This window comes from Hyperoodon ampullatus (genome assembly GCF_949752795.1).
Source record: "Hyperoodon ampullatus genome assembly, chromosome: 2".
In the NCBI taxonomy this organism is placed as follows: domain Eukaryota; kingdom Metazoa; phylum Chordata; class Mammalia; order Artiodactyla; family Ziphiidae; genus Hyperoodon; species Hyperoodon ampullatus.
Window position 1 is genome coordinate 167,338,627 of NC_136915.1, and position 26,177 is coordinate 167,364,803.

The following is a 26,177-nucleotide window of genomic DNA, read 5'->3' on the forward strand; positions in this document are numbered from 1 at the left end:
TAGTTCTTTTGTAGTTCTTCTCTGTTTTTTTCTTCCTTTTATAGTTCCTTCCCTTGTGGTTTGATGATTTTCCTTATTGGTTTGCTTGTTTTCCTTTCTCTCTAGTTTTTGTGTATCTATTGTAGGTTTTGGATTTGTGGTTATCATGGGGTTCATGTATGAAGACCTATATCTACTTGTTTTAAACTGATAGTCATTTAAGTTCAAACACTTTATAAAAGATCTACATTTTTACTCCTCTCCACCACATTTTGTGGGGTTTTGTTGTTTTTATTTTATTTTATTTTTTTATTGGAGAATAATTGCTTTACAATGTTGGGTTAGTTTCTGCTGTACAGTGAAGTGAATCAGCTATATGTATACATATATCCCCTCCCTCTTGGACCTCCCCGCCCATTCCACCCATCTAGCTCATCAAAGAGCACCAAGCTGAGCTCCCTGTGCTATACAGCAGGTTCCCACTAGCTATCTATTTTACACATGGTAATGTATTTATATGAAACCTAATCTCCCAATTCATCCCACCCTCCCCTTCCCCACCTGTGTTCACACATCCGTTCTCTACATCTGTGTTTCTACTGATGCGCTGCAAATATGTTCACCTGTACTATTTTTCTAGATTCCACATACATGCATTTATATATGATATTTGTTTTTCTGACTTACTTCAATCTGTATGACAGACTCTAGGTCCATTCACAAGACTACAAACAACCCAGTTTCATTCCTTTTTATGGCTGAGTAATATACCATTATATACATGTACTACATCTTCTTTATCCATTCATCTGTCAGTGGACATTTAGGTTGCTTCCATGTCCTGGCTATTGTAAATAGTGCTGCAATGAACATTGGGGTACATGTGACTTTTTAAAAAAAATAAATTTATTTATTTTTATTTCTGGGTGTGTTGGGTCTTTGTTGCTGCATGAGGGCTTTCCCTAGTTGTGGCTAGTGGGGGCTACTCTTCGTTGTAGTGCACAGGCTTCTCATTGCTATGGCTTCTCTTGTTGTAGAGCACAGGCTCTAGGCACAAGGGCTTTAGTAGTTGCAGCATGTGGGCTCAGTAGTTGTGGCTCATGGGCTCTAGAGCACAGGCTCTGTAGTTGTGGCACACGGGCTTAGTTGCTTCCCGGCATGTGGGATCTTCCTGGACCAGGGATATGTGACTTTTTGAATTATAGTTTTCTCAGGGTATATTCCCAGTAGTGGGATTGCTGGGTCATGTGGTAGTTCTATTTTTAGTATTTTAAGGAACATCCATACTATTCTCCACAGTGGCTGTATCAACTTACATTCCCACCAACAGTGCAAGAGGGTTCCCTTTTCTCCACACCCTCTCCAGCATTTACTGTTTGTAGATTTTTTTGAGGATGGCCATTCTGATCAGTGTGAGGTGATACCTCATTGTAGTTTTGATTTGCATTTCTCTAATGATTACTGCTGTTGAGCATCTGTTCATATGTTTGTTGGCAATCTGTATATCTTCTTTGGAGAAATGTCTATTTAGGTCTTCTGCCCATTTTTGGATTGGGTTGTTTGTTTCTTTGATATTGAGCTGCATGAGCTGCTTGTATATTTTGGAGATTAATCCTTTGTCTGTTGCTTGGTTTGCAAAGATTTTCTCCCATTCTGAGAGTTGTCTTTTCGTCTTGTTTATAGTTTCCTTTGCTGTGCAAAAGTTTTTAAGTTTACTTAGGTCCCATTTGCTTATTTTTGTTTTTATTTCCATTACTCCAGGAGGTGGGTCAAAAAAGATCTTGCTGTGATTTATGTCAAAGAGTGTTCTTCCTATGTTTTCCTCTAAGAGTTTATTAGTGTCCTGTCTTCCATTTAGTTCTTTAATCCATTTTGAGTTTATTTTTGTATATGGTGTTAGGTGGTGTTCTAATTTCATTCTTTTACATGTACCTGTCCAGTTTTCCCAGCACCACTTATTGAAGAGACTGTCTTTTCTCCATCGTATATTCTTGCCTCCTTTGTCATAGATTAGGTGATTATAGGTGCATGGGTTTATCTCTGAACTTTCTATCCTGTACCATTGATCTATATTTCTGTTTTTGTGCCAGTACCATACTGTCTTGATTACTGTAGCTTTGTAGTATAGTCTGAAGACAGGGAACCTGATTCCTCCAGCTCCAGTTTTCTTTCTCAAGATTGATTTGGCTATTTGGGGTCTTTTGTGTTTCCACCGAAATTGTAAAATTTTTTTGTTTTAATTCTGTGAAAAGTGCCATTGGTAATTTGATCAGGATTGCATTGAACCTGTAGATTGCTTTGGGTAGTATAGTCATTTTCACAATATTGATTCTTCCAGTCAGGAACATAGTATATCTCTCCATCTGTTTGTGTCAGCTTTGATTTGTTTCATCAGGGTCTTATAGTTTTCTGAGTACAGGTCTTTTGCCTCCTTAGGTAGGTTTATTCCTAAGTATTTTATTCTTTTTGTTGCAGTTGTGAATGGGATTGTTTCCTTGATTTCTCTTTCTGATCTTTCATTGTTAGAGTATAGGAATGCAAGAGATTTCTGTGCATTAAAATTGTATCCTGCAGCCTTGCCAAATTCATTGATTAGTTCTAGTAGTTTTCTGGTAGCATCTTTAGGATTTTCTGTGTATAGTATCATGTTATCTGCAAACAGTGACAGTTTTACTTCTTCTTTTCCAATTTATAGTTATTCTTTCTTTTTCTTCTCTGATTGCCATGACTAGGACTTCCAAAACTATGTTGAATAATGGTGAGAGTGGACATCCTTGTCTTGTTCCTGATCTTAGAGGGAATGCTTTCAGTTTTTCACCATTGAGAATGACGTTTGCTGTGGGTTTGTCATATATGGACTTTATTATGTTGAGGTAGGTTCCCTCTATGCTCACTTTCTGGAAAGTTTCTATCATAAATGGGTGTTGAATTTTGTCAAAAGCTTTTTCTGCATCTATCGAGATGATCATATGGTTTTTATTCTTTAATTTGCTAATATGATGTATCACATTGATTGATTTGCATATATTGAAGAATCCTTGCATCCCAGGGATAAATCCCACTTGATCATGGTGTATGATCCTTTTAATGTGTTGTTGGATTCTCTTTGCTAGGATTTTGTTCACGATTTTTGCATCTATGTTCATCAGTGATATTGGTCTGTAGCTTTCTTTTTTTGTGATTTCTGTGTCTGGTTTTAGTATCATGTTGATATTAGCCTTGTATAACGAGTTTGGGAGTGTTCCTCCCTCTGCAAATTTTTGCAAGAGTTTGAGAAGGATAAGTGTTATCTCTTCTCTAAATGTTTGATAGAATTTACCTGTGAAGCCATCTAGTCCTGGACTTTTGCTTGTTGGAAGATTTTTAATTACCCTTTCAATTTCATTTCTTGTGATTGGTCTGTTTATATTTTCTAATTCTTCCTGGTTCAGTCTTGGAAAGTTGTATCTTTCTGAGAATTTGTCCATTTCTTCCAGGTTGTCCATTTTATTTCGTAGAGTTGCTTTTAACAGTCTCTTATGATCCTTTGTATTTCTGCGGTGTCAGTTGTAATTTCTCCTTTTTCATTTCTAATGTTATTGATTTGTGTCCTCTCTCCCTTTTTTTCTTGATGAGTCTGGCTAGAGGTTTATCAGTTTTGTTTATCTTCTCAAAGAACTAGGTTTTAGTTTCATTGATTTTTGCTGTGGTTTTTTCATATCTATTTCATTTATTTCTGCTCTGAGTTTTATGATTTCTTTCCTTCTAGTAACTTAAGGTTTTCTTTGTTCTTCTTTTTCTGGTTGCTTTAGGTATGAGGTTAGATTGTTTATTTGAGATTTTTCTTGTTTCTTGAGGTGAGATTGAATTGTTATAAACTTCTCTCTTAGCACTGTTTTTGCTGTGTCCCATAGGTTTGGGGTCATTGTGTTTCCATTGTCATTTGTTGCTAGGCATTTTTTTACTTCCTCTTTGACTTCTTCAGTGATCTCTTAGTTATTTAGCAGTGCACTGTTTAGCCACCATGTGTTTGTGTTTTTTACAGTTTTTTTTTTTCCTGTAATTGATTCCTAATCTCATAGTGTTGTGGTTAGAAAGATGCTTGATATGATTTCAGTTTTCTTAAATTTTCTGAGGCTTGATTTGTGACCCATGATGTGATCTATCCTGGACAGTGTTCCATGTGCACTTGAGAAGACAGTGTATTTTTCCACTTTTGGGTGGAATGTCCTATAAATATCAGTTAAATCTTTCTGGTCTATTGTGTCATTTAAAGCTTTGTTTCCTTATTTTCTGTCTGGATGACCTGTCCATTGGTGTAAGTGAGGTGTTAATGTCCCCACTATTATCGTGTTACTGTCAATTTCCCCTTTCATGGCTATTGACATTTGCCTTATGTATTATGGTGCTTCTATATTAGGTGCATAAGTATTTATAATTGATATGTCTTCTTCTTGGATTGATCCCTTGATCATTATGTAGTGTCCTTTCTTATCTCTTATAATAACAGACTTTATTTTAAAGTCTATTTTATCTGATATGAGTATTGCTACTCCAGCTTTCTTGTGATTTCCATTTGCATAGAATATCTTTTTCCGTCCACTCACTTTCAGTCTGTATGTGTCCCTAGGTCTGAAGTGGGTATCTTGCAGACAGCATACGTATGGGTCCTGTTTTCATGTCTATTCAGCCAGTCTGTGTCTTTTGGTTGGAGCATTTAATCCATTTACATTCAAGGTGATTATCGATATGTATGTTCCTGCTACCATTTTCTTAATTGTTTTGGATTTGTTTTTGTGGGTCTTTTTCTTCTCTAGTGTTTCCCACCTAGAGAAGTTCCTTTAGCATTTGTTGTAAAGCTGTTTCGTGGTGCAGAATTCTCTTAGCTTTTGCTTGTCTGTAAAACTTTCGATTTCTTCATCAAATCTGAATGAGAGCCTTGCTGGGTAGAATATTCTTGGTTGTAGGTTTTCCCCTTTCATCACATTAAATATATCCTGCTACTCCCTTCTGACCTGCAGAGTTTCTGCTGAAAAATCAGCTGATAACCTTATGGGGATTCTGTTGTATCTTATTTGTTGACTTTCCCTTGCTGCTTTCAATATTTTTTTCTTTGAATTTAATTTTTGTTAGTATGATTAGTATGTGTCTTGTTGTGTTTTTCCTAGGGTTTATCCTGTATGGGGCTCTCTGCACTTTCTGGACCTAGGTGACTATTTCCTTTCCCATGTTAGGGAAGTTTTCGACTATAATCTCTTCAGATATTTTCTCAGACCCTATCTCTTTCTCTTTTTCTGGGACCCCTGTAATTTGAATGTTTGTGTGTTTAGTGTTGTCCCAGGAGTCTCTTAAACTGTCCTCAATTCTTTTCATTCTTTTTTCTTTATTCTGCTCCTCGGCAGTTATTTCCACCATTCTATCTTCCTATTGACTCTTTGCCCCAGTTATTCTGCTATTGATTCCTTCTAGCAAATTTTTCATTTCAGTTATTGTGTTGTTCATCACTGTTTGTTGGTCCTTTAGTTCTTCTAGATCGTTGTTAAACATTTCTTGTATTTTCTCGATCTGTGCCTCTATTCTCTTTCCGAGATTTTGGATCATCTTTACTGTCATTACTCTGAATTCTTTTTCAGGTAGGTTGCCTATTTCCTCTTCATTTATTTGGTCTTGTAAGTTTTTACCTTGTTCCTTCATCTGAAACATATTTTTTTGTCATCTAATTTTTTTTTTGATGGGTAGGGCTGTGTTCCTGTCTTACTGATTGTTTTGCTTGAGGCGTCCAGCACTGGAGTTTGCAAGCAGTTGGGTAGAGCCAGGTCTTGGTGCTGAGATGAGGATCTCTGGGAGACCTCACTCTGATTAATATTCCCTGGGGTCTGTGGTTCTCTGTTAGTCCAGCAGTTTGGACTCCCACCGCAGTAACTGAGGCCTGACCCCTGGCCTGGGAACCAAGATCCCACACAGCAAATGAAAAGAAAAAAAAAGGAGCAGTACAATAACAAAGAATAAAAAATAAAAGGAAATTGGAAAAATAAAAATATATTAGAAAAAATAAAAATATAATTGAAACAAGAACTAGGTAAAACAGAACCACAATAGAAAAAAAAGGGGGGGGGGCAAACCAAAAGGAGCAGAACAATAACAAAGAATAAAGAATAAAATAAAATTAGAAAAAATAAAAATATAAATGAAACAACAACAAGAAGGTAAAACAGAACCACAACCTCAAAAAAAAAAAAAAAGAAAAGGCTAGTAAATGCCTTGGCTGTGGGGGGCGGAGCTTAGGTGGGGTGGGGCTTAGGCAGACGGAGTTAGAACGGGGGTGGGGCCTAAGCTCAGGACCCGCACATCCAGTAAAGGGAGCATGGCTGGAGGGGGCCTCAGAGTGCAGAGTTCGGAGGTAAGGCCCCGGGTGAAGGTGTGGGGGCAGGGCTTAGGCTCAGCACAGCTGGAGGGACCCTCAGAAGGTGAAGGATTAGACCTGGGACCTCAGCAGGCTCCCCAGGGCCCAATGCAGTAGGGGAAATGCTGGCCGCATTCCCTTCTGATCCCCTGATCTCCCAAGGGTCTCTGCCTGTCTTTGTTTATCCCCTCACTGTGGGTGGGCCCCTCAGAGCATGGGAACCCCTCCCCTCTCCCAGCCGCTGCTCAGGGGTGCTGGTCCCATCCCGCCTCCACTTCTCCTTCCTGCCTCCCTCCCCCCCACATCCTACCCAGTCACCTGGGGGTTCCTCCCATCCCCTTAGGTGTCTGTGGTCTCCCACCAGTGCATGGTGGGTGCCCTAGTTGTGAGGAGACATGAACTCCATGTCTTCCTAGTCCACCATCTTGATTCTGCCCCCACATTTTGTGTTTTTGATGTCATAGTTTACATCTTTATGTCTATCCCTTAACTGTTTATTGTAGTTATATTGATTTTACTATTTTTGTCTTTTAATCTTCGTACTAGCTTTTTAAAAATGGTTGATGGTACTGCCTTTACTATATATTTGTCTTTACTAGTGGGATTTTTTTTCCCCTTCCTATATATTCTTACTTCTTTTTGTAGCCATTTCTTTTCCACTTAGAGAAGACCCTTAACACTTCTTGTATTGTTGGCTTGGTATTGGTGAACTCTTCTAGTTTTGCTTGTCTGAGAAATTCTTTATCTCTCCTTCAATTCTGAATAATAACCTTGTTGGGTAGAGTATCCTAGGTTATAGATTTTTCCCTTTTAGCACTTTTAATATATGATGCCACCCTCTGCTGGCCTGCAAAGTTTCTGTGGAAAAAATATATCTGATAACCTTATGGGGCTTCCCTTGTATGTGACTATTTGTTTTTCTCTGCTGCCTTTAATATTCTCACTTTAACTTTTGACATTTTAATTGTATGTCTTGGTGTAAGGCTGTTTGGTTTCATTTATTTTGGGATTCTCTGTGCTTCCTGCACCTGGAAATCTGTTTCTTTCTTCAGCTCTGGGAAGTTTTTGGCCATAATTTAATCAAATAATTTTCTACTGTTTCTCTTTCTCTTCTCCTTCTGGGACCCCAGTAATGCAAATGCTAGTATGCTTGATGTCGTCCCAGAGGTCCCTTAAACTGTCTTCATTTTTTAAAGTTTGTTTTTCTTTTTGCTGTTCCAATTGAGTGATTTCCATTATTCTAAATTCCATATCACTTATGCATTCTTCTGTATCACCTAGTCTACTATTAATTCCTTCTAGTGTGTTTTTCATTTCAGTTATTATATTCTTCAGCTTTGACTGGTTCCTTTTTAAAAAATTTTCTAGTTCCTTGTTAAAATTCTCACTGTGTTCATCTATTTTTCCCCCAAGTTCAGTTAGCTTTCTTATTACTAATGCTTTTAACTCTTTACATGGTAAATAATTTCTCTCTCTTTCATTAGTTGTTTTTCCAGGGGTTTTTCTTGTTCTTTTGTTGGAAACAAATTCTTCTGTCTTCTCATTTTGTTTAACTTTCTCTATCTCTATGAATTAGGTGAAACAGTTACCTATCCCAGTCTTGAAGTGGTATTCTTGTGTGGATGTGTCCCTATGCAGTTTGTGTGTGCCCAGTGGCTTTGGTGGAAGAAATGGGTCTGAAGTGAGCATGGGTCACATCTCCCCTCAGGGTTTGCTGGCAGCTATCACCTTGGTGGGAGGTGGAGCTGGAGATGGAGGGGCTTGAGCCAGAGCCAAGTATTGGCTTGCGCTTCTCCTCTGCTCAGTGGCCATCGCTGCCCTATCAGGTGTCGGGGGCAGGTCCCAATGTGCTGGAGCAGAAGCCCTGAGGGTCAGGTCCAAGCTGGTTCTATTTCCTCTGTGTGTTTACTATCCCTCCTTCCAGCAATGGCACCTTCACCCCTGTAGGGAGCAGCACTGGAGCAAGAGGGGCTGAAACGGGTGCCCAGTGTGGTCAGGGCGAGCACTGGGATGGCCCCAGCATGCCAGTCAGAGCTCCAGACATCTTCTGACCTGCTGCCTCTGCGAGCACCAGCACTAGCTGCCCTTGCCCTGTTCAGATGCAATGGTGGGTCCATACTGGCTTTATCTCTCCCAGGTGCACACTCTCCTTGGCAACAGCAGCCTTTGCCCTACTGGGGAGTTGTACTGGAGCAAGAGGGGCTGGAGCAGATGCCCAGTGAAGGCAGGGGCATGCACGGGGGTGAGTACTGGAAACCACCCAGTGCCCCAGGGAAGTTTCAGTCTGCTTCTTCTTCCTTGTTCCTGGGAGTAAGCATGTATGTGAGCACATTCTTCTTGAGTAGAGTCCTGTTTCTTATAGCCCTCTAGTAAGTCCCACTGGTTTTCAAACCAGCTAAGGTGACTCATCTTCCTAGTATCAGACCCCAGGGCTGGGGTGTCCAAAATGTGACTCAAACTCCTCATGCCCCGGCAGGAGCCCATGATATCCCCTTCTTCTGTGTCCCTTGGTAGGAGTGTGGAGCCCTGATCTGATCACTTCTCTCCCCTTCCTACCCAACTCAGTGTGGATATTTCTTTACAGTCTTGGCTGTAGAAGAGCCTTTCTGCCAGTCTCCAGTCTATTTTCAGTGAGAGTTGTAGATGTATTTTTGATGTATTCATCGAGGGATGTAAACTCAACATCCTCCTACTCCACCATCTTGATCTCCTCCTGGAAGTGTTTTCATGTAAAATATTTATTAATTAAGACAATCCTATGAGATATTAATTGTCATTTGATAGATGAGGAAATTGAGACCCTCCAGGTAAACACATTAGCCACAGAGCTGATACAAGAGACCAGGCCTTCTGATTCCAAGACTGGCTCTTTTTCCACTTCACTGTGTTTGTATATGTGCTGGATTAATCATTTATTTTAATACTAAGCAGTGCTTAGGCATGCTAGTTGCTCAGGGTTCATTACCTATTCCTCTTACCATGACATCTTAGTAAAGCATTTAAGATGTTTGATGTATCCTGCATCCTGTCCTCTAGGATCTGTCAGTATAGACAGGAATAAAGAAAAAAAACCTACTAACCAAATCAACAGGGGTATACAGAATTTCAGGGGCTTTATGAATCTTGTCTATTAAGGAAGTCATGGCTATAATATCAGCTGTAGTGGGTTACGGTTATGGAAATCCACTCTTATTCTCTGGGTCCCCTTGGTCTCTGGCATTGGCTAACATGGGGGAGTAAAATGGGGAGACAATAGGCATTATTTCTCATGCAAGTTAATTTTGCCTGAGGTGCTGCTCTTGTTTCTGTTGTTTGGCTTGGGAGGAATTGCTGCCCCAAGGTGTTCTTAGGGTTCTTCCTATAATGATAGCTCTTATCTATAGGTCAGGGCCAATGAGGGAATTCTGCTATTTTATTCTCTTAAACTGAAGAAACAATTACAGGATATGTGAACTCCCTGGGGAATACTGTGAGTTGCCATTGGGTTAGAACTCCATTTATCACCTGACTCCCATAAGCCCCTGCTCAGACTGGTATATTGTAGAGTGGTATTACAAGTCATAAGGAATTAGTGTTAGCTGAGAGTTTGTGGCCAACATTCCCCAAAGATTTGGGAGTATTTTTCAGGTAAATGGCTAGAGGCCCATTTGGGCAAAGTCATGAAATTTAAAGGTCTTGATACTTGAGCATTCTGTCTTATATAAAATATTTGTAAAGTTCTTTTTATTTCTATTTTTGTAATAAAAGTCACTCAAAACTCTAAATGTTATCCTTAGAAGCTCCATGGTATATAAGTCAGAGTTAGGCATCTCGGAGCATCAGGCCACTGATTACTATATGTATTTCATGGTAATTGATAATCATCCTCACTTCATTTAGGGGTTGGTTTACACATTCCATCTGGGTCACCAGGATGGGGGTGGGTTAGACTGAGGTAGACCGAGGAGGAGAAGCTATCTGAATTGTAGGGAGAGGGAGATAAATTGTGGCTCTCTGGGGTGGTGGGAAGGGAGGGAGATGAACTACTAGTTCAAGTTCAAGAATGAACAAGGTCACAGTAGATTTAATCTTGGTCTAAAGCCCCCTAAGAGATTTAAGAGGATGGGAAGCAATTCTGGGAATATAGAGCTGAGATGGTATAGGAGCATATATATATATATATTTTTTTGCTTTCTAAGGAAGATGGACTATGCCAGTGGGGAAGCCTTAGATATGTCAGACATCTAGATGAATTTTTATATGTTCATTTGGAAAGGAACCAGAAAGAGACCTAATCTGGAGTGCACTGGAGGGAGGGAGGAGGGGAGGGAAGGAGTGAGTAAGAGAGAGAGAGAGAGAGAGAGAGAGGATTGATTTGAAGCCGAGGCTGTCAGTATATAAACAGGGAGGGAGAAAAAGAGGCCTGTGAGATCAGGTGCTGCACAGGGGAAGGCCAGAGCAAGAATCCTCTGATGGCAAGACTGCCTGGAAGGCTGAGAATAGAAATGATGAATACAGATTTTTTTTTTTTTTTGCCCGCGTTGGGTCTTCGTTGCTGTGTGCGGGCTTTCTCTAGTTGCGGCGAGTGGGGGCTACTCTTCATTGCAGTGCACGGGCTTCTCATTGCGGTGGCTTCTCTTGTTGCAGAGCATGGGCTCTAGGCACGTGGGCTTCAGTAGTTGTGGCACGTGGGCTCAGTAGCTGTGGCTTGCGGGCTCTAGAGTGCAGGCTCAGTAGTTGTGGCACACGGGCTTAGTTGCTCCGCGGCATGTGGGATCTTCCCAGACCAGGGCTCGAACCCTTGTCCCCTGCATTGGCAGGTGGATTCTTAACCACTGCGCCACCAGAGAAGCCCTAGATTTTTAATATTTGCTGTGGTTGTGTACTCTTTAGTAGTCAAAGCAAGAGGAAAACATGACCAGTTCTGTAATTTACAGTTTTTCATAAAAGAAGAATGTGGAAATTAGGTCGATAATAATAACATTGACAATGGATTCTGCCTTTCCACTGTCTTACAAAGGTGGGGAAGTATGGTGATTTAGATTTTAGAAGAGAAATAATTTGGAGGATAAATTTGGTTTTGTCTTTAGGTGACCTAAACTTGAGCAATAAAGAATGATGAAGACTTCTGTTTCTGGCAATATAGTGGACTAGAGTATCTGGTACCTTTTCCAATGCAAAACATCTAGAAATGCTGGACAAAGTACAACAGGCATTCTTTTCAATGCATATTTACAAGAATTTACAAGAAAGGAGGGGAAATTCCCATGGCCAAAACTCGAGAGTAAAATGAAAACTTGGAAGGGTTTGTAGGTCTTAATAACCAATGTGATTGGGTTTTAATGGCTTCACAAGGACAGGAGACAAGGCCTTATGTCTACTGGAGCTGACATTGAGATCTTTGTGTGCGAAGCAGAGACCTACAGTGGCAACCACAGTGAACAGGCTGGAATGGAAAATAACTTCTTTTGTCTGGGCACTGACTGAAAAAAAGTGTTTCATGATAAATGGTAACTACAGGACTATTCTCACATGGTTTAGGAGTTCAAATTTATATTGTCCACATACTCTGGTAACAACGAAACCAATAAATTACCAAAAAAGTGAATCCTTTGACACCTGGTAGAAGCAAGTGCAAAATCTGTCTGGAAGGACATACCCTCAATCCAGACCCTGCAAAACAAATCACAGAGTTAATTCCCAGAAACTTCAGATATTGGAATTATTCAAATTTTAAAATAAGTATATGCAAGTGAGTAAATAAATCAATGAAAGAATAAAAATATAAAAGGAAATAAAACCTTACAAACAGAAGAGATTAGGTATTTGAAAAAAGAATTAAACAGAATTTTTGGAAAATATAGAGTAATTGATAATAGAAACTCAGTGGAGAGAAATCAGCTTATAGCCCTATGGGAGTTCCCTTGTAATAGCACAGGGAACTATATTCAATATCCTGTGATAAACCATAATGGAAAAGAATATAAAAAAGGATGTGTATATTTGTATAAGCAAATCACTTTGCTATACAGCAGAAATTAACACAACATTGTAAATCAACTATATTTCAATAAAAAACCTCAACGGAAGGGTTAAATTGCAGACTATATGCAACTAAAGAGAGAATCCAGAATATTTAAGTTAGAAATGCAGAAATAATCAAGAATGTACCAGAGATAGTTAAAGAAGGATATTTTCTTTGGCTAGATTCCATACATCTCTTTAGGTTACATTCTGGTTATTTTGGCATAGGAGCATTTACTACATCCCTAAAGAGTAGAAAATGAGTTAATGCTCTAATTACTTAGAACTATCTTGTTGGCTCAAAGATAAGGTGATGTTAAAAATATTAAAAATGGAAATTTTCTTATAGCATAGACATGATCTAGATTTTTCTCACCCTGTCATTGGCAGATGGGCATCCAAAGAGAAATATGTGCCCTTGAATGCCTCAATAATTTCTGGAAGAGAAAACATACAGTGTGTTTCCAAAGACATGGAGAAGGAAGAGTTGGAAAGTGTGATGAAATGATGGTAACTACTTTTTCTTATTCCAAAATTTTCAGGCAGTGTGCATAATATACTACCATTTATAAAAAGAAAAAAATATGTGATGCATTTACTTACATATGCATGTAATACATAGAAAACTGGCAAGAGGGGTTGCCTCTGGTGAGGGAAACTGGGTGCCTTTGGGAATAAATAGGTAAGGGAGAGAGACTAATCTCTCTTTGTATATCAGTAATTCCCAAACTTTTTAGTCTGAGGACTCCTTTAATTTTTTAAAATTATTGAAGTTACCAAAGAGTTTTGTTTATTTGCGTAATACATTTATTGAAGAGACTATCCTTCCCCCATTGTATATTCTTGGTTCTTGGCTATATATGGATCAGTTTATAGCTGGGGTCTCTGCTCTGTTCCACTGATCAGTGTGTCTGCTTTTATGCCAGTACCATACTGTTTTGATTACTATAGACAGAAAATCAGTAAAGGAACATTGATCTTAAATGACATATTAGAAAGGATAGACTTAACAAACATACAAAACATTCTGTCCAAAAGCAACTGAATACACATTCTTCTTAAGCATACATGGAATGTTTTCCAGGATAGATCATATGTTAAGCTACAAAACAAGCTTTAATAAATTTAATAAATTTAAGATGATAGAATCATATCAAGTATCTTTTTTGACCACAGTGGTATGAAACCAGAAAACAATTACAAGAAGAAAACTGGAAAATTCACAAATATGTAGAGATTAAACAACATACTACTGAATAACCAATGAGTCAAAGAAGAAATCAAAAGAGAAATAAAGTACCTTGAGAAAGTGAAAATGGAAATACAACATACCAAAAATTATGGAATGCAGCAAAGCCAATTCTAAAGGGAAATTCAGAGTGATAAATACCTACATTAAGAAATAAGAATGCTATCAAATAAAGGACCAAATTTTACACCTCAAGGAACTAGAAAAAGAAAAACAAATGAAGGCCAAAGTTGGTAGAAGGAAGGAAATTGCAAAGATCAAGGCAGAAATAAATGAAATAAAGAGTAGAAAAGAACAATGAAATGAAGAGCTGGGGTGTTTTTTTGTTTGTTTGTTTGAAAAGATAAAATATACAAACCTTTAGCTAAGAAAGCCTTTAGGTAAGCGAACAAAATATACAAACCTTCACCAAGAAACAGAGAGGACTCAAATAAATAAAATTGGAAATGAAAGAGGAGATGTTACAACAGATACCACAGAAATACAAAACATTATAAGAGACTACTATGAACAATTATTTGCTAGTAAATTAGACAACCTAGAATAAATGGATGAATTCCTAGAAACATACAATCTTCCAAGACTGAACCATGAAGAAATAGAAAATTTGAACAGACTAATAATGAGTAGGAAATTGACTCAGTAATCACAAACCTCTCAACAAAGACAAGACCAGGACTAGATGCCTTCAGTGGTGAATTCTACCAAACATTTAAACAAGAATTAATATCAATTCTCCTCAACCTCTTCTGAAAAGTTGAAGAGGATGGAATACTTTCAAACTCATCCAGGATTACCCTGTTACCAAAACCAGACAAGAATACCACCAGAAGAGAAAATTACAGCTCAGTATCTCTGATGAACATAGATTCAATATCCTCAATAAAATATTTAGCAAATAAAATTCAACAATACATTAAAAGGATCATATACCATGATCAAATGGAATTTATTCCAGGGATACAAGGATAACTTAACAACTGTGAATCAATCAATATGATAAACAACATTAACAAAATAAAGGAAAAAATATCATCTCAATAGATGCAGAAAAAGCATCTGACAAAATCAACATCCAGTTATGATAAAACTCTCAACAACGTGGGTATAGAGGGAACATACCTCAAGATAATAAAGCCATATATGACAAGTCCACAGTTCCTTTAAAACCAGAAACAAGACAAACAAGACAAGGTTGCTCACTCTTACGACTTTTATTTAACATAGTATTGGTAGTCCTAGCAATGGCAATTAGGCAAGAAAAAGAAAAAAAAGTCATCAGAAATCAGAAAGGAAGAAGTAAAACTGTCAATATTTGCAAATGACATGATATTACGTATAGAAAACCCTAAAGACTTCACCAAAAAAACTATTAGAACTAATAATAAATTCAGTAAAATGGCAGGATACAAAATCAATATACAAAAATCTGTTGCATTTCTATTCAGTAAAAATGAACTATCAGAAAGAGAAATTAAGAAAGCAATTCCATTTACAATTGCCTCAAAAAGAGTAAAAAACTTAGGAATAGATTAACCAAGGTGAAAGATCTGTACGTTGGAAAATATAAGACATTGATGAAAGAAATAAAAAAACACAAATAAATGGAAAGATATTTCATGCTCCTGGATTAGAAGAGTTAATATTGTTAAAATATCCACAATACTCAAAGCAACCTATAGATTAAATTCAATCCCTATAAAAATTCCAATAGCATTTTCCACAGAAATAGAATTAACAACCCTAAAATTTGTATGGAACCACAAAAGACCCCAGATAGCCAAAGCAAGCTTGAGAAAGAAGAACAAAGCAGGAGACAACAAGCTTCCTCATTTCAAACTATATTACAAAGCTATGGTAATCCAAACAGTATGGTATTGGCATAAAGATAGACGTTGGCATAAAGACAGATCATCGGAGCAAACAGAAAGCCCAGAAATAAATGCAGACATACATGTCAATTAATTTATGACAAAGGAGCCAAGAACATACAATGAGGAAAGGATAGTCTCTTCAATAAATAAACAAACAAATATATACAATGGAATATTACTCAGCCATAACAAGGAAGGAAGTCTTGCCATTTGTGACAACATGGATGGACCTTGAGGGCATTATTCTAAGTGCAGTAAATCAGAGAAAGACAAATATTGTATGGTCTCACTTATATGTGGAATAAAAAAACCAACCCCCCCAACACCCCTCAAACTCATAGATACAGAGAACAGATTGATGGTTCCCAGATATGGGGTGGGTGGTGGGTAAAATGGGTGAAGGTGGTCAAAAGGTACAAACTTCTATTTATAAAATGAATAAGTTCTGGAGATGTTGTAGGGTAGGAGAGAGGAAAGAATGTCTTATACTCTTTTATCATACTTTATGGTGATATAATTAGTCTAATTTTGATGCAATCCTGATTGATACCAACATAAAAGTAATATCATTTTAACTTCCTTAAAAAGTGTCTTTACTGATTTTTAAAATTACAAAAGTAACTCATAGTTTTAAAAATTCCAATAACACAGAGGTAATATAACAAGGATAAATAAATAAAAGTCGTTTTCCCCCCATTCCAGTCCCCTAGAGGTAATCACCATTCATTTAGTGTGAGATTTTTTCATGGTTTTTCTATGTATGTATATGCAAATAATATGTATACATATGTATGTGTATACAAATATATATCTGTGTATATACATTTATATACACACACACACCCCAGGATATATGCATTTATAAATCTACTTAAAAAATTTAAAATGTAACAAAAAGGAGATGATAAAATACATGCTTTTTCATATATTTCATTTCTCTGAACAATGTGGTATGAACATCTTTCCATATCAGTACATATGTATCTACTTTATTCTTCTTAGGTATAAAATATGGATCTAACATAATTAATCCCCTATATATGGACATTAAGGTTATTTTTATTATTATAAACAATGCTGCACTAAAATACAAGTATCTTTATACACATTTGTGCTTGTTTCTGGAGTAAGATTTCTAGAAGTTAGATTTCTGGATTAAAGGCTATGGGCTTGAATATTTCTGTTATTTATTATCAAATTGTCCTTCCAGAGTGGTTGGCTTCCACATGGTTACAAACTCTTGCTGTGAATAGGACCAGACTGCGATATGTGATGGTTTTCAACAGGCTGGGAATGTGGTGCCTCAGCATTCCTTAAGCCTTTAGTCTTACTCAGGTAAGGGGAGGCTCAGTGATGTGTGGTCAAGGGCAGAGAGGCAGGGCTCATGCAGCAGAACTCTGCTTCTTCTCTACTATCCTGAGCAATTCTGTTCTGGCCCAAATTTGCATATCCACTCAGCATATCAAAAACTGCAGTTGACCAGACCCACCTATCTTAACAGTTTAACACTAGTTTTATTCAGGCATACTTTTGAGGGGATTTCACCTCCCATTTCCTCCTTTGCAAGAAATAAGTTATCAGTTATTCAGTAATCCCTGAGATGAATTCTAATACACATAATTTCCTGCATCTCCTTATATTTCCAGGATTGTTGTCCTGCAGTCATCCTGGCTAGCCCGTTTGTCTTCTTTGTCCATTGACCATCACAGCAACCTGTGTGAAAAGCTTCCTCTGTCCTATCAGCAATGTCAAGTGTTGGCATGTGTTGTCTCTCAGTTTTCCTTGCAGCTTCGTTCTTGTTCATGTGATGACTTTAATAATTTTTGTGGTATTACTTCCCCCTCACCCCCTAATTTCTCACAACTGGGTTTGTGGCCCACCCAGTGATTCCTGCTCTGAAGTTTCTTTTCTACAAGACGTGACTCAGTCTTCTTGTTTAAATTCTTTCCTAGTTCTTTGGATCTCTTCCTGTTTCTGTCACCTGCAGTACCATAGCTAGATCTGCTATCCATCTTTAGGAATCCAACAATAAAAACCAAAGAAACAGGCTAGTTCACTGCTGGGCTCAGGATTTCTACCTCTCTTTCATAAATATAGATCAAACATGGTAGGTAGAAGTAACCATATTCTTTTTGAAGGTAATCTTTGATCTTCAAAATTGCTGTATTTTATCACTGTGTTGAGCCATTGCAGCCCACATACAGTGGGAGGAAATGTTTAAGTTTTAAGCACTTGAAAGGCTTTTCTGCCAGAGTCAGCAGCGACTTGTCAGGCAAACAACTTCTGAGGAGCAGATTTGATCTTGACAACCCTCATATGATAGGGCACAGGCTTTGAAATGAGAAACCAGGAAAGACTTTAGAGAGAAGGTGTCTATTTCATGGCCTTATGGGTCTTTACCTGTCAATAGGTAATTTTTAAAAAAGCCTCCAAACAAAGTAGATAGACATATAGATCTTCCCAAGGGTGGTGGAATCAGAACTGAATCTGTATTATCAGCCAGGCTAGTCAGACTAGGGAGAGGCCAAGGTTAGTGGCTGGTAGTATGGCTGCTACCTGTGTTATCATCATAGCCAGGGTGCATGATATAAGTGAATCACTGACCCTGTGGTTAATGGTCTGACCAATGTCCTTAGATCAATAAGCTTCCCACCCAGTGTGCTATGGATAATGGTGTGCAGAGAATGAGTTATAAGAATGCCAAGATGTTGACCTGATAGGACCTGGAGCATCAGGATCACCTGGGCTGCTCACCTCTGGCTTCAAGTAATTTCTCTCATTTAAGTGTATGTTACAAATAGCATAATTTTCTCTGTGTTTCCTGAAGTGGAAAGATTGGAAACATTATCATGGCCTTGGTAAACCTGTCCTTGAAGTCTAGCGGTTAATGAAAGTGTGGGATTGAGGATGGATAGAAATGCAGAATAAGAAGAAAACATGAAGGAAAATGAGCCCAGAGTAGTGCACTACACTAATGTGAAAAGAGTGAGGAGGGAAAGAGGAAGGCCATTGGATGGTTGGATGAGAGCAGATACAGTGATTTGTTGTTGTTGTTGTTGTTGTTGTTCTGGCAACAGAGAAAAAGAAAGTCCTTGAATTTTCCTTAAAAAAAAAAACTCCTAGACTCTGAATGGCATTTGTGTTTGCATCCATTCCAGTAGACTGTGGACTTCTTGAGAACAGGTTCTGTGTTTTAAGTCTTTTTATCCCAAGCACCTAACACAGTGCCTAATAAATAAATATTTGTTGAGACTCCGGGAAGGCTCATGCCAAGGAGTACTTCCCAGAACTTCTGCTGCCAGTGTCCTTGTCTTCACAGTGAGGCACAGCCACCCCACACCTCTGCAGGAGACCCTCCAACACTAGTAGACATTTTACAGGTCCTGGAACACGGGATTGCAGCACTTGAAGGTTCTGATCTTCTCATCCTACCAGAGAAGAGACCAAGGCACAGAAGGGATGGAGGCATGGCACAAGGGACCTTATGAAAATGATGCCCAATATTGAGAGGACAGACAGCAGAAGCAAGAAGAACTACAGTCCTGCAGCCTGTGGAACAAAAACCACATTCATAGAAAGATAGACAAGATGAAAAGGCAGAGGGCTATGTACCAGATGAAGGAACAAGATAAAACCCCAGGAAAACAACTAAATGAAGTGGAGATAGGCAACCTTCCAGAAAAAGAATTCAGAATAATGATAGTGAAGATGATCCAGGACCGCAGAAAAAGAATGGAGGCAAAGATCAAGAAGATGCAAGAAATATTTAACAAACCTAGAAGAATTAAGGAACAAACACCTAGCAGAATTAAAGGACAAACAAACAGAGATGAATGATACAATAACTGAAATGAAAAATACACTAGAAGGAATCAATAGCAGAATAACTGAGGCAGAAGAACGGATAAGTGACCTAGAAGACAGAATGGTGGAATTCACTGCTGCGGAACAGAATAAAGAAAAAAGAATAAAAAGAAATGAAGACAGCATAAGAGACTTCTGAGACAACATTAAACGCAACAACATTTGCATTATAGGGGTCCCAGAAGGAGAAGAGAGAGAGAAAGGACCCGAGAAAATATTTGAAGAGATTATAGTCGAAAATTCCCCAACATGGGAAAGGATATAGCCACCCAAGTCCAGGAAGTGCAGCGAGTCCCATACAGGATAAACCCAAGGAGAAATACACCGAGACACATAATAATCAAGTTGGCAAAAATTAAAGACAAAGAAAAATTATTGAAAGCAGCAAGGGAAAAACAACAAATAACATACAAGGGAACTCGCATAAGGTTAACAGCTGATTTCTCAGCAGAAACTCTACAAGCCAGAAGGGAGTGGCATGATATACTTAAAGTGATGATAGGGAAAAACCTGCAACCAAGATTACTCTACCTGGCAAGGATCTCATTCAGATTCGATGGAGAAATCAAAAGCTTTACAGACAAGCAAAAGCTAAGAGAATTCAGCACCACCAAACCAGCTCTACAACAAATGCTAAAAGAACTTCTCTAAGTGGGAAACACAAGAGAAGAAAAGGACTTACAAAAACAAAGTCAAAGCGATTAAGAAAATGGTCATAGGACCATACATATCGATAATTACCTTAAACATGAATGGATTAAATGCTCCAACAAAAAGACACAGGCTTGCTGAATGGATACAAAAACAAGACCCATATATATGCTGTCTACAAGAGACCCACTTCAGACCTAGGGATACATACAGACTGAAATTGAGGGGATGGGAAAAGATATTCCATGCAAATGGAAATCAAAAGGAAGCTGGAGTAGCAATACTCATATCAGATAAAATAGACATTAAAATAAAGAATGTTATAAGAGACCAGGAAGGACACTACATAATGATCAAGGGATCAATCCAAGAAGATATAACAATTATAAATATATATGCACCCAACATAGGAGCACCTCAATACATAAGGCAACTGCTAACAGCTGTAAAAGAGGAAATTGACAGTGACACAATAATAGTGGGGGACTTTAACACCTCACTTACACCAATGGACAGATCATCCAAACAGAAAATTAATAAGGAAACAGAAGCTTTAAATGACACAATAGACCAGATAGATATAATTGATACTTATAGGACATTCCATCCAAAAAACAGCAAATTACACTTTCTTCTCAAGTGCGCATGGAACATTCTCCACGATAGATCACATCTTGGGTCATAAATCAAGCCTCAGTAAATTTAAGAAAATTGAAATCATATCAAGCATCTTTTCTGACCACAACACTATGAGATTAGAAATGAATTACAGGGAAAGAAACATAAAAAACACAAACACATGGAGGCTAAACAATACATTACTAAATAACCAAGTGATCACTGAAGAAATCAAAGAGGAAATCAAAAAATACCTAGAGACAAATGACAATGAAAACACGATGATCCAAAACCTATGGGATGCAGCAAAAGCAGTTCTAAGAGGGAAGTTTATAGCAATACAAGCCCACCTCAAGAAACAAGAAAAATCTCAAATAAACAATCTAACCTTACACCTAAAGGAAGTAGAGAAAGAAGAACAAACAAAACCCAAAGTTAGCAGAAGGAAAGAAATCATCAAGATCAGAGTAGAAATAAATGAAATAGAAACAAGGAAAACAATAGCAGAGATCAATAAAACTAAAAGCTGGTTCTTTGAGAAGATAAACAAAATTGAAAAACCATTAGCCAGCTTCATCAAGAAAAAGAGGGAGAGGACTCAAATCAATAAAATTAGAAATGAAAAAGGAGAAGTTACAACAGACACATAGAAATACAAAGCATCCTAAGAGACTACTACAAGCAACTCTATGCCAATAAAATGGACAACCTGGAAGAAATGGACAAATTCTTAGAAAGGTATAACCTTCCAAGACTGAACCAGGAAGAAATAGAAAATATGAACAGACCAATCACAAGCAATGAAATTGAAACTGTGATTAAAAATCTTCCAACAAACAAAAATCCAGCACCAGATGGCTTCACAGGTGAATTCTATCAAACATTTAGAGAAGAGCTAACACCCATCCTTCTCAAACTGTTCCAAAAAATTGTGGAGGAAGGAACACTTCCAAACTCATTCTGTGAGGCCACCATCACCCTGATACCAAAACCAGAAAAAGACATCACAAAAAAAGAAAATTACAGACCAATATCACTGATGAAAATAGATGCAAAAATCCTGAACAAAATACTAGCAAACAGAATCGAACAACACATTGAAAGGATCATACACCATGACCAAGTGGGATTTATCCCAGAGATGCAAGGATTCTTCAATATATGCATATCAATCAATGTGATACACCATATTAACAAATTGAAGAATAAAGACCATATGATCATCTCAATAGATGTAGAAAAAGCTTTTGACAAAATTCAGCACCCAATTATGATAAAAACTCTCCAGAAAGTGGGCATAGAGGGAACCTACCTCAACATAATAAAGGCCATATATGACAGACTCACAGCAAACATCATTCTCAATGGTGAAAAACTGAAAGCATGTCCTCTAAGATCAGGAACAAGACAAGGATGTCCACTCTCACCACTGTTATTCAACATAGCTTTGGAAGTCCTAGCCATGGCAATCAGAGAAGAAAAAGAAATAAAAAGAATACAAATTGGAAAAGAAGAAGTAAAACTGTCACTGTTTGCAGATGATATGATACTATACATAGAGAATCCTAAAGATGCCACCAGAAAACTACTAGAGCTAATCAATGAATTTGGTAAAGTAGCAGGATACAAAATTAATGCACAGACATCTGTTGCATTCCTATATGCTAATGATGAAAAATCTGAAAGAGAAATTAAGGAAACACTCCCATTTATCATTGCAACAAAAAGAATAAAATACCTAGGAATAAACCTACCTAGGGAGACAAAAGACCTGTATGCAGAAAACTATAAGACACTGATGAAAGAAATTAAAGATGATACCAACAGATGGCGAGATATACCATGTTCTTGGATCGGAAGAATCAATATTGTGAAAATGACTATACTACCCAAAGCAATCTACAGATTTAATGTGATCCCTATCAAATTACCAATGGCATTTTTTATGGAACTAGAACAAAAAAATCTTAAAATTTGTATGGAGACACAAAAGATCCCGAACAGCCAAAGCAGTCTTGAGGGAAAAAAACAGAGCTGGAGGAATCAGACTCTGTGACTTTAGACTATACTACAAAGCTACAGTAATCAAGACAATATGGTACTGGCACGAAAACAGAAACATAGATCAATGGAACAAGATAGAACGCCCAGAGATAAACCCATGCACCTATGGCCAACTAATCTATGACAAAGGAGGCAAGGATATACAATGGAGAAAAGACAGTCTCTTCAATAAGTGGTGCTGGGAAAACTGGACAGCTACATGTTAAAGAATGAAATTAGAACACTCCCTAACACCATACACAAAAATAAACTCAAAGTGGATGAGAGACCTAAATTTAAGAGCAGACACTATAGAACTCTTAGAGGAAAACATAGGAAGAACACTCTTTGACATAAATCACAGCAAGATCTTTTTTGATCCACCTCCTAGAGTAATGGAAATAAAAACAAAAATAAATGGGACCTAATGAAACTTCAAAGCTTTTACAGCAAAGGAAACAATAAACAAGATGAAAAGACAACCATCAAAATGGGAGAAAATATGTGCAAATGAATCAACGGACAAATGATTAATCTCCAAAATATATAAACAGCTCATGCAGCTCAATATTTAAAAAACAAACAACCCAATCCAAAAATGGGCAGAAGACCTAAATAAACATTTCTCCAAAGAAGACATACAGATGGCCAAGAAGCACATGAAAAGCTGCTCAACATCACTAATTATTAGAGAAATGCAAATCAAAACTACAATGAGGTATCACTTCACACCAGTTAGAATGGGCATCATCAGAAAATCTATAGGCAACAAATGCTGGAGAGGGTGTGGAGAAAAGGGAACCCTCTTGCACTGTTGGTGGGAATGTAAATTGATACAGCCACTATGGAGAACAGTATGGAGGTTCCTTAAAAAACTAAAAATAGAATTACCATATGAGCCAGCAATCCCACTATGGGGCATATACCCAGAGAAAACCATAATTCAATAAGACACATGCACCCCAATGTTCATTGCAGCACTATTTACAATAGCCAGGTCATGGAAGCAACCTAAATGCCCATTGACAGATGAATGGATAAAGAAGATGTGGTACATATATACAATGGAATATTACTCAGCCATAAAAAGGAATGAAACTGGGTTGTTTGTAGAGACGTGGATGGATCTAGAGACAGTCATACAGAGTGAAGTAAGTCAGAAAGAGAAAAACAAATGTTGTATATTAACACATATATGTGGAACCTAGAAAATGGTACAGATGAACCAGTTTGCAGAGCAGAAGTTGAGACACAGATGTAGAGAACAAACGTATGGACCAAGGGGGGAAAGCAGTGGGGAGTGGGGGTGGTGGTGTGATGAATTGGGAGATTGGGATTGACATGTATACACTGATGTGTATAAGATGGATGACTAATAAGAACCTGCTGTATAAAAAAATAAAAGTAAATTAAAAAAATATTTGTCAAAATGATCAGGCAGTAACTAATTGTAAAAGAAGAAATTAATTTAACTCAGCAAACATTTTGGAGCCAGTTATTATTACATACTAGGCTCTGGGCATTCAGATGAGTTAGAAATGCCGTAGTCTTTAAGGAGTTCACAGTTTAGAAGAGGAGACAGACAGATACTACATTGTTACAGATGGCTTACAGAGACTAAAAAAGAGAAAATTAAATACCAAAAAGGCAATGATCAATTTTATCCTGGGGAGTGGTTGGGGAACCAGGGGTGTTGCTTTAATTGGGTTTATTTTTTAAAATTCATTGAAATATAATATATATATATAGTATACATGTATATAAATGTACAGCTTAATGAGTTTTGGCAAATTGAAAACACCATGTAAGCCAGTATCCCAGAAACATCCCTCATTTTCCCTCCTAGCCACTAACCCCTCAAATGAACACCTATTTGACTTCAAACAGCTTAGAGTATTTATGCCTACAACTAGTGCTTTAAGTAACAGGAATCATACATGTGCTCTTTTGTGTGTCTGGTTTCTTTAACCGAATATTATATCTGTGAGATTAATCTGTATTTTGGGATATAGGTGAGGATCATTCAGTCTCCTTGTTGTATAATATCCCATGATGAATATTAATTATTTATCAATATATTCAACCTTAGTAGATCCTCCAAGCAGTTTTCCAAAGTGGTGTACTAATTTATACTCCCAACAGCAGATGAGAGTTTGGGTTGCTCTACTTCCTTGCAAACATTTGATATTTTTTGTCTTTTCATTTCAGCCATTCTGGTGGCCAATCACGTGGTAGTTTAGCAGATTTTGAAAGATGTACTGTGTGTCATCAGGCAAATTGGCTGGTGGAGGGGGTCCCTGGGGAGGGTCAGAAAGGGTGCTCATAAAAGGACCAGTGGGAGTCCTCAGATGTGAATTCTGTGAGCCTGCTGAGTTGCAGATAAATCATATACACACAAAAATATGTCTCCAAAGTGTTATTCGTAGTAGAAATTTGTAGTAAAGTATGGAGTTAAAATGGACTTTATATCAATACAATTTGCTATCAGCTGATGAGTCAAGCACAGTTATAAGCTTGCAACTCTGAAAGGAATAAACAAATGGCATCTCAAATCAGACACTCTGTAACATTAGTGGCTTGTATATAAGTACAGGTTAAAAAAATTATGAAAATAATAATAAAGTGATGCTCCAATAGGCACTCACCTACAGAATGTCTTTGCCTAGGGAAATAAGGAATGCATGTCCTACACAGTACCTCCAGAGTGCACCTGGCATCTACCACACTGCTTGGTAATTTGGCTGTGCTTTCCAGTTGCCAATCACATGAATAATTGTTTCTATCATTTTTAGTAACAGAACACCCAGTTTTATTTTGGGGGGAGGTGTTGTCAATATGCCTGGTTAAAGACTATATTTCCCAGTTCCCTTGCAACTAAGTTCTGGCCTAATGAAATTTAAGTGTAAATATTGTATGCCACTGGGGGGTACTATCCTTGCCAGGGAGAAGATATACCCTTCTTTGCCCATCCTTTTTCCTTTTGGCTTGCATAGGGATGTGATAACAAGAGCTTGAGCAGCCATTTTGGATCAAAAAGTGGAAGCCACATGCTGAGGATGGCAAAATGAACCCAAATGCCTTACTTGATAAAGCCACCATACCAGCTCTGGACTGCCTACCTCTGGATTTCTTTTTCTATGAGAGAGAAGTAAACCTCCATCTTGTTAAAGCAGTGTTATTTTGTGCCCTCTCTCTCTTTCTCTCTCTCCCCCTTTCTCTCCCTCTCTTTGGTTATATGTAGCCCAGTATAATATTAACTAATAACTGTGTATTAGGAAGAGGAAAGCTCTGCTGGGAAACCAGTGTTTCCAAGTGAAAAAGAAAGGACATGAGCTTTTAAGTAAATGCACTGCCTGTAGTTCTCTATAATACTATAGGTGTGGGGTTTGTGTGGGATCTGATACACTGCAAATAAGCCCTTGTAGAACTGAATTGAATTGTTGCCCAAACCAATATAAAAAGATCATTGTATTAGTTTCCTATTGCTGCTGTAACAAATTACCACAAATTTAGT